General features: G+C 42.3%; 2 pseudogenes; both read left to right on the top strand.

Moving 5' to 3' along the window:
- Positions 1-637: 637 nt before the first annotated feature.
- On the top strand, positions 638-991 carry LOC147631735 (actin-1 pseudogene; annotated as a pseudogene).
- A 7,944-nt stretch (positions 992-8,935) lies between these two features.
- On the top strand, positions 8,936-9,417 carry LOC147631734 (actin pseudogene; annotated as a pseudogene).
- The last annotated feature ends 7,649 nt before the right edge of the window (positions 9,418-17,066 follow it).

Here is a 17,066-nt window from a genome sequence, read left to right as displayed (position 1 = left end):
GGTGTGAAACCATGCATATGAGGCCATCAAATGCAAATCCAGATACATGGGATTAAGTGCCATGACTTGAGTCATTATATGATGCCTGAGTACATATGTTCATATTGTAAATGAGGTTCAATAAGACGAGCTGAGGCTGAGCCAGGTCTCGAAGCCTCTGTACATGAGTGTGGTGTGAATTATGGAGTTTTATGCTTATGGTAGACCTTGTAGTAGGGAACACCCTTCTCAACATGTATGGAAATGTGAGAGCATGTATGATGTAAGGATTGGTTTTCAAGAATGCCCTTTTGAGATATTGTGTCTTGGGATACCATGATTCCTGTTCTTATTAGGAATGAGCAGATCAAGGAGGCTCTGGGTTTGTATGATGAGATGCAAGTTGAAGGCATTAGACCTAACAACATTACATTTGTATGTGCACTTAATGCATGTGCAAGCTTAGCAACATTAGAGCAAGAGCAGAGAAATTCTAACCCAAAACCTTCGTTTCAGAGTTCGTGACTTTAAGGCAGGATCTGTGTGCCGTCCCTTCGTTTTGTCAATGCTAGTCTTCCCTCTTTTGTTCAGCAGCAGAAGAGGAGGGGCATAATCTCATAGCAACTGCCCAAATCCAAGTTATATCGACAATTCAAGAATGGCAGACTCAGAGGAAGTTCAACCTCTTGTCTGTGACAATGGATCTGGGATGGTCAAGGCTGGGTTTGCTGGAGATGATGCTCCTAGGGCAGTGTTTCCTAGTATTGTGGGCCGTTCTCGGCGCACTGGTGTTATGGTAGGTATGGGACAGAAAGATGCATATGTTGGTGATGAGGTCCAATCTAAGTGGGGAATATTGACCTTGAAATATCCTATTGATCATGGTATCGTAACCAACTGGGATGACATGGAAAAGATTTGGCACCATACATTCTTTAATGAGCTTCGAGTTGCTCCTGAAGAGCATCCAGTCTTGCTCACTGAAGCTCCTCTCAATCCAAAAGCTAATTGAGAGAAGATGACTCAAATCAGGTTCGATACATTCAATGCACCAGCTATGTATGTTGCTATCCAGGCTGTGCTTTCATTGTATGCCAGTGGAAGGACAACAGGCCGTGACTTGATTGGATGCAACGTGTGAAGATTGCTGCGCTTAGCAGAGGCAACAGCTGAAGACATATTTGAGGCAGCTTACGTGGCAATAACAAAAAAGGAGATATCCAAATTTAAAGCTACAAAAAAGGTGGCGCAGTGTATTGGGAACTGGGGAAATTTCAATAATATAGCTGCAAAAGGTGAGGGAGCTCCGACTCTCTTGCGGGAAAGGGGAAATAACCAGAAAGCGGCGCATATCGTTGGGGGTGTGTGCAGAAAATGAGAGGCAGAGCGTCATCTAACCAGGGATTTTAAAATCAAAATGCCAGCTACTACTGTATAGAGCTTCTTGGGGTTAGAATTAAAGAGTGAATGGAGTACTATCAAAGGAGATGATCTTCACATTATATGTATTCTGATCCTTGCGCAGTCGACAGTGAAGCAGACGTATGGGGATTAGCCAAATCAAAAGAAAAATTTGCTTTTTTTTTACTTCAGATAAGTGAATTTTATTTTTGTTTATTATTACTTACGATTTGAAAAATCGTATAGCCTATGAAACCTTTAAGGTTTTGGAGAATGAGAAGGTTTTGGTTTTGGAGAATCTTGGAATAACAAAATACAATAAGATTTTTGGGATTTGGGTTTTATTTTCTACTCGATTGGATTTTGGAATGCTAGACATGGAGTTTCCTAAAATCACATGAGTATGTTATAGATATGCCATATGTCATCTTTTGCTTGTGAGTTGTTGGAATCTGAAAGCAGGTTTTTCAGAAGAGAAAGAGACACCTTGAAATGATGGAATTGGTATCACTTGATATATGTGATGTGAATGGTCACATGTATATGGGAATTTTTTGAAGATTATGTTGTGCCTACATGTGATTGGTTTGAGGTATTTGGAAAAAGAAGTCAGGAAATCTATGCTTGGAACTGGACATGCTCTGGATACACAATTTATGTGCAATCATCAGGCTGAATTTGGGGATGTATTGAAGTGAATTGGCACATGTATATGTCATCAAAAATGGAGATGTCTTATGCTCCTTGGAGAGTTATGTGTGTGTGTTTCCTTGTTGGGATATTAGAAGCTACTCTCACAGCTAGAAGTCTCGCACTTTCCCAGTGACACCGTCCACGTCACGACAGAGCTTTGGTGAACCCGACGCGACACTGCTGGGGTGAGAGTTAGTGGTGAAATACACAGAGAGGCTATGGCTGAGAATCCTGAGGGTCAGGGGGTTCATTTTGACCCCAGAGTTATGCAAATGTTTCAGATGTTTACTATGTATATGCAACAGCAGCAAGCTACTGAGAGGGGACAAATTTCCATGACCAAAGCACTGCAGTCAATTGTGAAAAAGGTGGATCAATTTGATGGTAAGGACATCACAAAGTACCTGCGCAATTACACAAAGGAAATGGAGCTAAACAGGGTGACTGAGGAGGATATGGTTCGAAGCTTTGAGCTGGTATGTGTTCCTGACATAAGAGAGCACATAAGAGGATTACAGACAGGACATGGTGGCAGAAATTGTGAGGAGTTCAAGCTTGCTTTAAAGGATGAATATTTTATGGAGGATTCCGAGCGGGTGACCAAACGAACTTTCTTGGAATGGGTCACAAAACCCAAAATGGGAATTTCTGCCTAAGAGAGTTTGAGAAGCGCTATGCCCAGCTGTCAAGGATTGAGCGCACAACCTTGGACAGGGAAAAAACAGAGCTCTTCTTACAAGCAGCTGGGAAAGATCTCCAAGAAAAACTAGAAATTCTCCTTGAGGATAAAGATACAGAGCAGGGGCTAAAGAATGATTGGAATGATGTCGAGGATGCGGTCACCATGCTAGCAAAGCGGCAGCGAAGGAGGGATAAAATGGTGATGAGCTCGGCAACCCCTATAATTGCCGTTATCCCTGAGAATCTACCAAAACCAGCTGCTGCAATCCCAAAGGTAGAAGGGCCGATGGATGAGCTTATTAAGGGTATGCGAGACCTAAAATTGAAGATGTCCAGGATTGAGGAAAAAGGGCTACCATTAGGGCAGGCTTCTATGCAAAGGCCTCAAAGCAAAGAAGGGTTTACATTCAGATGCATATGGTGTGATGACCCAGAACATGCAAAGAAAGACTGTGCTAGCTATAAAGAAGCCCTCAGAAATCAACTTGTGTTTTTCAAAGATGGGAAAATCCACCTTACAGAGACTGGTCTTCCACTAAGCACAAACTTTGGAAAAGGAGGGATGAGAAAACTCGTTGAGGACATGGTCGCTGGACATGCCATCTCTATGGTTGAGGCAGCAACCTATGGGTTAAAGGTTGGTCAATCAAGGCAGGAATCTGAGAATGATGAAGATTATGAGAATGAAGATTTTTGGCCATCAACAATGGAACTAATTGCGTCAAAGAAGGTGTCTAAGCAAGCTTTGCATGAGGCAGGTGACTGTATACGTCTTGAGACCGGCTGGGAAGAGCCTGTGGATTCTTTATCTGTTCATGCCTACATTGCAAAATGCCAGAATAATGAAGCACAAGTAGAGGAAAAGCGCAAGAGGGAAAATGAGGAAGGAGGGCCATCAAAAAGGGTCACTCGTGGTAGTGAAAAGAAGGATCCTGGGCCATCACATATGCCTCCACCGCATAGCAGACCTCCACAGGAAGTATCAATGGAAGAAGTGCGAGCAAAAATGAAGCATGAGAAGGAGAAGGGTAAAGGGAAAAGTCCACTCTACAAGCTTTAATCTGATATTGAAGCCGCAACAGATCTCAAAAAGGTGCTTGAAGAGAGGATTCTAAACAGCAGGGTGGAATTTACACTAGGGGAAGTCTTGGGAATTGCAAAGAAAGAATTCCATGATGAGATAATTGATATTATACGAAGGAAAAGGCAGTCCATAATTGAATCTATTCCATCACAAGGGGAGGCAAGCACTTCCAAGACTCATGGAGTACAGGTACAGCAAAAGGAAGAGAGAGAAAATGTGGTGGAATATAATCACTCTGCTGAAGGGGCACGACAAGTGCGCTTTGTGGAAGAGGATGATGAAAAAGAAGTTCTTACAAAGAGTCATTACTCCAGGAGCCATTGGGCAAGGGCCACCACTGAAACCCTTGTCAAGATAGGTGACTTGGAAGAGCCGTATGTCGCTCTAATCGACCATGGGTCTGAAAAAAATCTTATGGCTAAAAATCTCTACAACAAATGTAAGTGGCCAATGGATGTAGATCATGGGTGGATGATTAAAGCAGCTAATAACTCATCTGGAGAGCTCTATGCAGCATGTCCAAATGTAAGGGTAACTATCGGGGATGTGAAAGATGATCAGAACTTCTTTGTTCAGGAGATGTCATCGTATCCCCTCATCCTTGGGCAACCCTACATTACAACTGTGAGGATGGAAACAAAAGTTTTGGATGATGGCTCGGCATATGCAAGAATAAGGAGTAAAGATGGCAAGAAAGCTGTTCGGTTCTTGACAGTTTGCATTAACCATGAAAGGAACCGTGAGTCTCTTCGAGCACAGTCACTCCCAAAGATAAATAGAGAATTCATGAACTACAGGGAGATGAGGGATTTTGGCCAGGTGCCATTGTAAAGCGGGATTCCAATGGTACAAGGGAAAATGAGTTCTCGCAGGACTCAATCAATGTAAATAACTTTTCAGCAAATTTTCAGGGATTTTCTAGCTATGGGTCACTGGTCTTTGTAAAAAGCAAGGATTTGAAGCGTGGCATGCGTAGACATGTACAAAATGAACAAAAAAGTCTTGAGCAGTGTGGTCTTTTGGAGAAGAATGAGTTTATTTCAGGGGTGCTTGATGAGGTGTCATTTGTGGATACTATGGATGTGCTTTTTGATATGGGAAGAGCATGCTTACAGGGTGGAAATGAGATGATAGAGGTGTCATCTGTGGGGATGTATGATATAATCTGGGAATTTGAGGGGATGGAATGTAAAAACATGAATTGTGAGATGGATGCTCATGTTGATACAAAGTACAAAACAGTTGCAAAGAAGGTGAAACCAGTTACCTTGCCCTTGCCACCAGGAAGTAAGGAAAAATTAGATGAACCCTCTATGCAACCGAATCTCAGAGATCCGAAGAAAATTGGGCATAAGTTTACACAGAAAACCCTAAAAGAGTTGAAGATTGGTGAAAAAGATTTTCTGTTGCCAGTTGAAAGGGAATGCTTTGAGGAGATGCTTGTAAAACATGGGAAGAAAGCCTTTGCTTTTCAGCCGCATGAGATAGGCTGTGTTGATCCAAGTGTAACAGCGCCAATGGTGATCTTCACTGTACCACATGTGCCCTGGAACCTGCGGCCGATTCTAGTACCAAAGGCTCTCTTGCCAAAGCTGATGGAATTACTAAAAGAAAAGATCAGGATGGGAATTTTGGAGCCATCATGCGCTCCATATTCCAACAGATGGTTTACCGTGCCAAAGAAAAATGGAACATTGCGCTTCATTCAAGACATGCAACCTGTAAACAAAGTCACAATCAGGAATGTGGGAGCAGGTCCGATTGTGGATGAGTTTGCAGAAGCATTTGCAGGGAAAGCTATATACTCTATGGGTGATCTGTATTCGGGATATGATCAGTTCCAGCTGGATATACAAAGCAGGGACTTGACCACAATGAAAACCCCTTTGGGATTAGTAAGGATGTGTACCTTACCGCAGGGAGCCACCAACTCAGTGGTGCATATGATGAATGAAATGAATAAAGTCTTGCAAGACTTCATACCACAAATAACTATGCCCTTTCTGGATGATGTGCCAATAAAAGGTTGTGATGAGAAAGACAAAGATGGGGATTTGGATTCGAAGGGGTGCCGCAAGTTTGTGGCGAATCATATAAAGGATTGTGATATGATTCTATCCAGGCTTGAAGAGGTGAATCTTACTTTATCTGGACTGAAATCAGTGTTTGGGGTTGGGTAAGTGCTAATAGTGGGACATCTTTGTAGTACTAGTGGACGCCGACCTTGTCCAGCCAAGATAGATGCAATACAAAGAATGAAAGAGATATGCATTAATATTACAGAGCTGAGGAGATTTCTTGGTGCATGTGTCTTTTATGTTATATGGATCCCGCATTATGCACATGTAGCAGATCCTCTTTATCAACTTTTGAGGAAAAATCAAAAATTTTTGTGGAGTGCAGCACATACTAAAGCTATGCGAAAGCTGAAATATCTGCTTCAATCATCACCTACTCTAAGAAAGGCAGATTATGAGTGTGGCAAGCCTGTGATTGTTACAGTTGATACTAGTCCTACTGGGATAGGATGGGCAGTAGGGCAAGATGATGAGGATGATCACAGGTATGTAATCAGATTTGGAGCAAAGGTATTAAGCATTCGACAACGAAAATATCCGCAGATCAAGAGAGAGTTATGGGGAATAGTCACTGCTCTAAAATGTGAAAAAGAATATCTTATTGGGGCATCTGTACTTGTGGAAACTAATTGCTTGCCACTCCTTGGGATGATTGCGATCTGCACCACTCCAGATATTGCTATGCTTAGGTGGATTGCCTATATCAAGTCACTAAATCCTGAGTTTGAGCATATTGCAGGAAAAGATAACCCAGTTGCAGATATGCTATCAAGAGCCAGGTATGAAGATGAAGAAGGGATGATTAGTGACATTGATGATGTAGGTACAAAATTCTATACTACTGCATATGCAAAAGGGGACCATACTTGCTTATCAAATGCATTTGAGTCTTTTACTGAGGAAATGTATGAAGGAGATTGGTTGCTTATTGGTCAATACTTGAGTGCTTTGACAAGACATGAAAATTGGTCTGACTCAGAATTTAAGAGGATCCGCAGAAAAGCATATGGGTATTTTCTAAAGGATGGATACCTGTGGAAGCATCCTAAGCAGAGGAATGCTATGCCTCAGAGAGTCATATGTGATAAAGAGACTCAAGGGAAGCTCGTGAAAGAATTCCATGAGAGTCTCTGAGCTGGACATCGAAGTGTGTGGGCCACCTTTACCAAAATAAAGGAAAGATATTGGTGGAAAGGAATGTACAAGGATATTTCCCAATATGTGGAAACATGCATGGTATGTCAAATGTACTCAAATGTGCGACATCGTGATGGTCTGCAACCAACCTACCCACCTGCCATGCACTACAAATGGGTAGTGGATCTAGTTACAATGCCTTTGGGAATTTGGCAGATGCGATACATAGCACTTGCAAGAGAAGATTTGACAAATCAGGTAGAGGGGCGTGCTCTTAGAACAAAGAGTACGGAAACAGTATGCAAATTTCTCTTGGAAGATGTGATTTGCCGGTATGGTTATGTTGGGAAAATAACAGCTGATAGAGGTGAGCTAGATGTTGAAGAAGCAAAGGAATTCTTCTCTAAAATCGGCATCAAACTGTCCCTAACATGTGCTTACAACCCTGAGGGCAATGGTAAAAGTGAGCGAGGACATCCTCCAATCATTAAAGCTTTGGCTAAGGCATGCAGAGAAAGAATGCGAGAGTGGCCAAGGCTGCTACCATATGCTTTGTGGGCTGACCGTACAACTCATAGCTCAGTGACAGGATACATGCCTGCAGAATTAATATATGGTCAGAAGCCAGTAATGCCAGTTGAAGAAGTAGTTCCAACTTGGAATGTATTACCCTGGGTGGAAGGATTGAACAGGGAAGACCTCCTTGCATTGCGAATAAGGCAGCTGGAGAGGAGGCCTGAAGATGTAGAGCTTGCTAAAGCTCGTCTAAAAAATGCAAGGTTGAAAATTAAAGAAAGATTTGATGGAAGACACAGATTCCGGCCAAAACCTATTGAAGGTGGTTGGGTTCTAATGTATGATAGTAGCCTTGACAACCAGTTCACTGTTCAAAGAAAATTTGCAAAAAGATGGTTTGGCCCTTACATTGTCAAGCATGTGCATGGAAATGCCACGTATACCCTGTGTGAGCTTGATGGAACAGAGATAAAGAATCTTGTAGCAGGCAAAAGGATCAAGATGTTTAAAAGAAGGCATGACAATGATCCTTTTGATTCACAGGGGACTCAAGATGAGAGGCTTGACAGTGATAGCATAGATATGGTTGAAGAGGAAGAGGATGATCTTCCTGGTAATGTAGAAGATGAAGATGACATCCAGATATATGTGGATCTTGATGATGATTTGGCACATACCAGAGGATGTGCAGGTTTAGAGGGGGTGGATGTCGTGCCATGGCACGTCTATGGTGTGAAACCATGCATATGAGGCCATCAAATGCAAATCCAGATACATGGGATTAAGTGCCATGACTTGAGTCATTATATGATGCCTGAGTACATATGTTCATATTGTAAATGAGGTTCAATAAGACGAGCTGAGGCTGAGCCAGGTCTCGAAGCCTCTGTACATGAGTGTGGTGTGAATTATGGAGTTTTATGCTTATGGTAGACCTTGTAGTAGGGAACACCCTTCTCAACATGTATGGAAATGTGAGAGCATGTATGATGTAAGGATTGGTTTTCAAGAATGCCCTTTTGAGATATTGTGTCTTGGGATACCATGATTCCTGTTCTTATTAGGAATGAGCAGATCAAGGAGGCTCTGGGTTTGTATGATGAGATGCAAGTTGAAGGCATTAGACCTAACAACATTACATTTGTATGTGCACTTAATGCATGTGCAAGCTTAGCAACATTAGAGCAAGAGCAGAGAAATTCTAACCCAAAACCTTCGTTTCAGAGTTCGTGACTTTAAGGCAGGATCTATGTGCCGTCCCTTCGTTTTGTCAATGCTAGTCTTCCCTCTTTTGTTCAGCAGCAGAAGAGGAGGGGCTGAATCTCATAGCAACTGCCCAAATCCAAGTTATATCGACAATTCAAGAATGGCAGACTCAGAGGAAGTTCAACCTCTTGTCTGTGACAATGGATCTGGGATGGTCAAGGCGGGTTTGCTGGAGATGATGCTCCTAGGGCAGTGTTTCCTAGTATTGTGGGCCATTCTCGGCGCACTGGTGTTATGGTAGGTATGGGACAGAAAGATGCATATGTTGGTGATGAGGTCCAATCTAAGTGGGGAATATTGACCTTGAAATATCCTATTGAGCATGGTATCGTAACCAACTGGGATAACATGGAAAAGATTTGGCACCATACATTCTTTAATGAGCTTCGAGTTGCTCCTGAAGAGCATCCAGTCTTGCTCACTGAAGCTCCTCTCAATCCAAAAGCTAATCGAGAGAAGATGACTCAAATCAGGTTCGATACATTCAATGCACCAGCTATGTATGTTGCTATCCAGGCTGTGCTTTCATTGTATGCCAGTGGAAGGACAACAGGCCGTGACTTGATTGGATGCAACGTGTGAAGATTGCTGCGCTTAGCAGAGGCAACAGCTGAAGACATATTTGAGGCAGCTTACGTGGCAATAACAAAAAAGGAGTTATCCGAATTTAAAGCTATAAAAAAGGTGGCGCAGTGTATTGGGAACTGGGGAAATTTCGATAATATAGCTGCAAAAGGAGAGGGAGCTCCGACTCTCTTGCGGGAAAGGGGAAAGAACCAGAAAGCGGCGCATATCGTTGGGGGTGTGTGCAGAAAATGAGAGGCAGAGCGTCATCTAACCAGGGATTTTAAAATCAAAACGCCAGCTACTGTATAGAGCTTCTTGGGGTTAGAATTAAAGAGTGAATGGAGTACTATCAAAGGAGATGATCTTCACATTATATGTATTCTGATCCTTGCGCAGTCGAGAGTGAAGCAGACATATGCGGATTAGCGAAATCAAAAGAAAATTTTGCTTTTTTTTTAAACTTCAGATAAGTGAATTTTATTTTTGTTTATTATTACTTACGATTTGAAAAATCGTATAGCCTATGAAACCTTTAAGGTTTTGGAGAATGAGAAGGTTTTGGTTTTGGAGAATCTTGGAATAACAAAATACAATAAGATTTCTGGGATTTGGGTTTTATTTTCTACTCGATTGGATTTTGGAATGCTAGACATGGAGTTTCCTAAAATCACATGAGTATGTTATAGATATGGAGTTTCCTAAAATCACATGAGTATGTTATAGATATGCCATATGTCATCTTTTGCTTGTGAGTTGTTGGAATCTGAAGCAGGTTTTTCAGAAGAGAAAGAGACACCTTGAAATGATGGAATTGGTATCACTTGATATATGTGATGTGAATGGTCACATGTATATGGGAATTTTTTGAAGATTATGTTGTGCCTACATGTGATTGGTTTGAGGTATTTGGAAAAAGAAGTCAGGAAATCTATGCTTGGAACTGGACATGCTCTGGATACACAATTTATGTGCAATCATCAGGCTGAATTTGGGGATGTATTGAAGTGAATTGGCACATGTATATGTCATCAAAAATGGAGATGTCTTATGCTCCTTGGAGAGTTATGTGTGTGTGTTTCCTTGTTGGGATATTAGAAGCTACTCTCACAGCTAGAAGTTTTGCACTTTCCCAGTGACACCGTCCACGTCACGACAGAGCTTTGGTGAACCCGACGTGACACTGCTGGGGTGAGAGTTAGTGGTGAAATACACAGAGAGGCTATGGCTGAGAATCCTGAGGGTCAGGGCGTTCATTTTGACCCCGGAGTTATGCAAATGTTTCAGATGTTTACTATGTATATGCAACACCAGCAAGCTACTGAGAGGGGACAAATTTCCACGACCAAAGCACTGCAGTCAATTGTGAAAAAGGTGAATCAATTTGATGGTAAGGACATCACAAAGTACCTGCGCAATTACACAAAGGAAATGGAGCTAAACAGGGTGACTGAGGAGGATATGGTTCGAAGCTTTGAGCTGGTATGTGTTCCTGAAATAAGAGAGCACATAAGAGGATTACAGACAGGACATGGTGGCAGAAATTGTGAGGAGTTCAAGCTTGCTTTAAAGGATGAATATTTTATGGAGGATTTCGAGCGGGTGACCAAACGAACTTTCTTGGAATGGGTCACAAAACCCAAAATGGGAATTTCTGCCACAGAGTTGCTAAGAGAGTTTGAGAAGCGCTATGCCCAGCTGTCAAGGATTGAGCGCACAACCTTGGACAGGGAAAAAACAGAGCTCTTCTTATAAGCAACTGGGAAAGATCTCCAAGAAAAACTGGAAATTCTCCTTGAGGATAAAGATACAGAGCAGGGGCTAAAGAATGATTGGAATGATGTCGAGGATGCAGTCACCATGCTAGCAAAGCGGCAGCGAAGGAGGGATAAAATGGTGCTCGGCAACCCCTATAATTGCTGTTATCCCTGAGAATCTACCAAAACCAGCTGCTGCAATCCCAAAGGTAGAAGGGCCGATGGATGAGCTTATTAAGGGTATGCGAGACCTAAAATTGAAGATGTCCAGGATTGAGGAAAAAGGGCTACCATTAGGGCAGGCTTCTATGCAAAGGCCTCAAAGCAAAGAAGGGTTTACATTCAGATGCATATGGTGTGATGACCCAGAACATGCAAAGAAAGACTGTGCTAGCTATAAAGAAGCCCTCAGAAATCAACTTGTGTTTTTCAAAGATGGAAAAATCCACCTTACAGAGACTGGTCTTCCACTAAGCACAAACTTTGGAAAAGGAGGGATGAGAAAACTCGTTGAGGACATGGTCGCTGGACATGCCATCTCTATGGTTGAGGCAGCAACCTATGGGTTAAAGGTTGGTCAATCAAGGCAGGAATCTGAGAATGATGAAGATTATGAGAATGAAGATTTTTGGCCATCAACAATGGAACTAATTGCGTCAAAGAAGGTGTCTAAGCAAGCTTTGCATGAGGCAGGTGACTGTATACGTCTTGAGACCGGCTGGGAAGAGCCTGTGGATTCTTTATCTGTTCATGCCTACATTGCAAAATGCCAGAATAATGAAGCACAAGTAGAGGAAAAGCGCAAGAGGGAAAATGAGGAAGGAGGGCCATCAAAAAGGGTCACTCGTGGTAGTGAAAAGAAGGATCCTGGGCCATCACATATGCCTCCACCGCATAGCAGACCTCCACAGGAAGTATCAATGGAAGAAGTGCGAGCAAAAATGAAGCATGAGAAGGAGAAGGGTAAAGGGAAAAGTCCACTCTACAAGCTTCAATCTGATATTGAAGCCGCAACAGATCTCAAAAAGGTGCTTGAAGAGAGGATTCTAAACAGCAGGGTGGAATTTACACTAGGGGAAGTCTTGGGAATTGCAAAGAAAGAATTCCATGATGAGATAATTGAAATTATACGAAGGATAAGGCAGTCCATAATTGAATCTATTCCATCACAAGGGGAGGCAAGCACTTCCAAGACTCATGGAGTACAGGTACAGCAAAAGGAAGAGAGAGAAAATGTGGTGGAATATAATCACTCTGCTGAAGGGGCACGACAAGTGCGCTTTGTGGAAGAGGATGATGAAAAAGAAGTTCTTACAAAGGGTCATTACTCCAGGGGCCATTGGGCAAGGGCCACTACTGAAACCCTTGTTAAGATAGGTGACTTAGAAGAGCCGTATGACGCTCTAATCGACCATGGGTCTGAAAAAAATCTTATGGCTAAAAATCTCTACAACAAATGTAAGTGGCCAATGGATGTAGATCATGGGTGGATGATTAAAGCAGCTAATAACTCCTCTGGAGAGCTCTATGCAGCATGTCCAAATGTAAGGGTAACTATAGGGGATGTGAAAGATGATCAGAACTTCTTTGTTCAGGAGATGTCATCGTATCCCCTCATCCTTGGGCAACCCTACATTACAACTGTGAGGATGGAAACAAAAGTTTTGGATGATGGCTCGGCATATGCAAGAATAAGGAGTAAAGATGGCAAGAAAGCTGTTCGGTTCTTGACAGTTTGCATTAACCATGAAAGGAACCGTGAGTCTCTTCGAGCACAGTCACTCCCAAAGATAAATAGAGAATTCATGAACTACAGGGAGATGAGGGATTTTGGCCAGGTGCCATTGTAAAGCGGGATTCCAATGGTACAAGGGAAAATGAGTTCTCGCAGGACTCAATCAATGTAAATAACTTTTCAGCAAATTTTCAGGGATTTTCTAGCTATGGGTCACTGGTCTTTGTAAAAAGCAAGGATTTGAAGTGTGGCATGCGTAAACATGTACAAAATGAACAAAAAAGTCTTGAGCAGTGTGGTCTTTTGGAGAAGAATGAGTTTATTTCAGGGGTGCTTGATGAGGTGTCATTTGTGGATACTATGGATGTGCTTTTTGATATGGGAAGAGCATGCTTACAGGGTGGAAATGAGATGATAGAGGTGTCATCTGTGGGGATGTATGATATAATCCGGGAATTTAAGGGGATGGAATGTAAAAACATGAATTGTGAGATGGATGCTCATGTTGATACAAAGTACAAAACAGTTGCAAAGAAGGTGAAACCAGTTGCCTTGCCCTTGCCACCAGGAAGCAAGGAAAAATTAGATGAAGCCTCTATGCAACCGAATCTCAGAGATCCGAAGAAAATTGGGCATAAGTTTACACAGAAAACCTAAAAGAGCTGAAGATTGGTGAAAAAGATTTTCTGTTGCCAGTTGAAAGGGAATGCTTTGAGGAGATGCTTGTAAAACATGGGAAAGCCTTTGCTTTTCAGCCGCATGAGATAGGCTGTGTTGATCCAAGTGTAACAGCGCCAATGGTGATCTTCACTGTACCACATGTGCCTTGGAACCTGCGGCCGATTCCAGTACCAAAGGCTCTCTTGCCAAAGCTGATGGAATTACTAAAAGAAAAGATCAGGATGGGAATTTTGGAGCCATCATGCGCTCCATATTCCAACAGATGGTTTACCGTGCCAAAGAAAAATGGAACATTGCGCTTCATTCAAGACATGCAACCTGTAAACAAAGTCACAATCAGGAATGTGGGAGCAGGTCCGATTGTGGATGAGTTTGCAGAAGCATTTGCAGGGAAAGCTATATACTCTATGGGTGATCTGTATTCGGGATATGATCAGTTCCAGCTGGATATACAAAGCAGGGACTTGACCACAATGAAAACCCCTTTGGGATTAGTAAGGATGTGTACCTTACCACAGGGAGCCACCAACTCAGTGGTGCATATGATGAATGAAATGAATAAAGTCTTGTGAGACTTCATACCACAAATAACTATGCCCTTTCTGGATGATGTGCCAATAAAAGGTTGTGATGAGAAAGACAAAGATGGGGATTTGGATTCGAAGGGGTGCCGCAAGTTTGTGGCGAATCATATAAAGGATTGTGATATGATTCTATCCAGGCTTGAAGAGGTGAATCTTACTTTATCTGGACTGAAATCAGTGTTTGGGGTTGGTGAAGTGCTAATAGTGGGACATCTTTGTAGTACTAGTGGACGTCGACCTTGTCCAGCCAAGATAGATCCAATACAAAGAATGAAAGAGATATGCATTAATGTTACAGAGCTGAGGAGATTTCTTGGTGCATGTGTCTTTTATGTTATATGGATCCCGCATTATGCACATGTAGCAGATCCTCTTTATCAACTTTTGAGGAAAAATCAAAAATTTTTGTGGAGTGCAGCACATACTAAAGCTATGCGAAAGCTGAAATATCTGCTTCAATCATCACCTACTCTAAGGAAGGCAGATTATGAGTGTGGCAAGCCTGTGATTGTTACAGTTGATACTAGTCCTACTAGGATAGGATGGACAGTAGGGCAAGATGATGAGGATGATCACAGGTATGTAATCAGATTTGGAGCAAAGGTATTAAGCATTCGACAACGAAAATATCCGCAGATCAAGAGAGAGTTATGGGGAATAGTCACTGCTCTAAAATGTGAAAAAGAATATCTTATTGGGGCATCTGTACTTGTGGAAACTGATTGCTTGCCACTCCTTGGGATGATTGCGATCTGCACCACTCCAGATATTGCTATGCTTAGGTGGATTGCCTATATCAAGTCACTAAATCCTGAGTTTGAGCATATTGCAGGAAAAGATAACCCAGTTGCAGATATGCTATCAAGAGCCAGGTATGAAGATGAAGAAGGGATGATTAGTGACATTGATGATGTAGGTACAAAATTCTATACTACTGCATATGCAAAAGGGGACCATACTTGCTTATCAAATGCATTTGACTCTTTTACTGAGGAAATGTATGAAGGAGATTGGTGGCTTATTGGTCAATACTTGAGTACTTTGACAAGACATGAAAATTGGTCTGACTCAGAATTTAAGAGGATCCACAGAAAAGCATATGGGTATTTTCTAAAGGATGGATACCTATGGAAGCATCCTAAGCAGAGGAATGCTATGCCACAGAGAGTCATATGTGATAAAGAGACTCAAGGGAAGCTCGTGAAAGAATTCCATGAGAGTCTCTGGGCTGGACATCGAAGTGTGTGGGCCACCTTTACCAAAATAAAGGAAAGATATTGGTGGAAAGGAATGTACAAGGATATTTCCCAATATGTGGAAACATGCATGGTATGTCAAATGTACTCAAATGTGCGACATCGTGATGGTCTGCAACCAACCTACCCACCTGCCATGCACTACAAATGGGTAGTGGATCTAGTTACAATGCCTTTGGGAATTTAGCAGATGCGTTATATAGCACTTGCAAGAGAAGATTTGACAAATCGGGTAGAGGGGCATGCTCTTAGAACAAGCTCCTCTCAATCCAAAAGCTAATCGAGAGAAGATGACTCAAATCAGGTTCGATACATTCAATGCACCAGCTATGTATGTTGCTATCCAGGCTGTGCTTTCATTGTATGCCAGTGGAAGGACAACATGCCGTGACTTGATTGGATGCAACGTGTGAAGATTGCTGCGCTTAGCAGAGGCAACAGCTGAAGACATATTTGAGGCAGCTTAATTTTTTGAAGATTATGTTGTGCCTACATGTGATTGGTTTGAGGTATTTGGAAAAAGAAGTCAGGAAATCTATGCTTGGAACTGGACATGCTCTGGATACACAATTTATGTGCAATCATCAGGCTGAATTTGGGGATGTATTGAAGTGAATTGGCACATGTATATGTCATCAAAAATGGAGATGTCTTATGCTCCTTGGAGAGTTATGTGTGTGTGTTTCCTTGTTGGGATATTAGAAGCTACTCTCACAGCTAGAAGTTTTGCACTTTCCCAGTGACACCGTCCACGTCACGACAGAGCTTTGGTGAACCCGACGTGACACTGCTGGGGTGAGAGTTAGTGGTGAAATACACAGAGAGGCTATGGCTGAGAATCCTGAGGGTCAGGGCGTTCATTTTGACCCCGGAGTTATGCAAATGTTTCAGATGTTTACTATGTATATGCAACACCAGCAAGCTACTGAGAGGGGACAAATTTCCACGACCAAAGCACTGCAGTCAATTGTGAAAAAGGTGGATCAATTTGATGGTAAGGACATCACAAAGTACCTGCGCAATTACACAAAGGAAATGGAGCTAAACAGGGTGACTGAGGAGGATATGGTTCGAAGCTTTGAGCTGGTATGTGTTCCTGAAATAAGAGAGCGCATAAGAGGATTACAGACAGGACATGGTGGCAGAAATTGTGAGGAGTTCAAGCTTGCTTTAAAGGATGAATATTTTATGGAGGATTTCGAGCGGGTGACCAAACGAACTTTCTTGGAATGGGTCACAAAACCCAAAATGGGAATTTCTGCCACAGAGTTGCTAAGAGAGTTTGAGAAGCGCTATGCCCAGCTGTCAAGGATTGAGCGCACAACCTTGGACAGGGAAAAAACAGAGCTCTTCTTACAAGCAGCTGGGAAAGATCTCCAAGAAAAACTGGAAATTCTCCTTGAGGATAAAGATACAGAGCAGGGGCTAAAGAATGATTGGAATGATGTCGAGGATGCGGTCACCATGCTAGCAAAGCGGCAGCGAAGGAGGGATAAAATGGTGATGAGCTCGGCAACCCCTATAATTGATGTTATCCCTGAGAATCTACCAAAACCAGCTGCTGCAATCCCAAAGGTAGAAGGGCCGATGGATGAGCTTATTAAGGGTATGCGAGACCTAAAATTGAAGATGTCCAGGATTGAGGAAAAAGGGC

Source organism: Cibotium barometz, chromosome 14 (assembly GCF_041138505.1).
Source record: "Cibotium barometz isolate CiBa-2024 chromosome 14, ASM4113850v1, whole genome shotgun sequence".
NCBI classification, from domain to species: Eukaryota; Viridiplantae; Streptophyta; class Polypodiopsida; order Cyatheales; family Cibotiaceae; genus Cibotium; species Cibotium barometz.
This window is presented reverse-complemented; position numbering and strand designations above follow the sequence as displayed.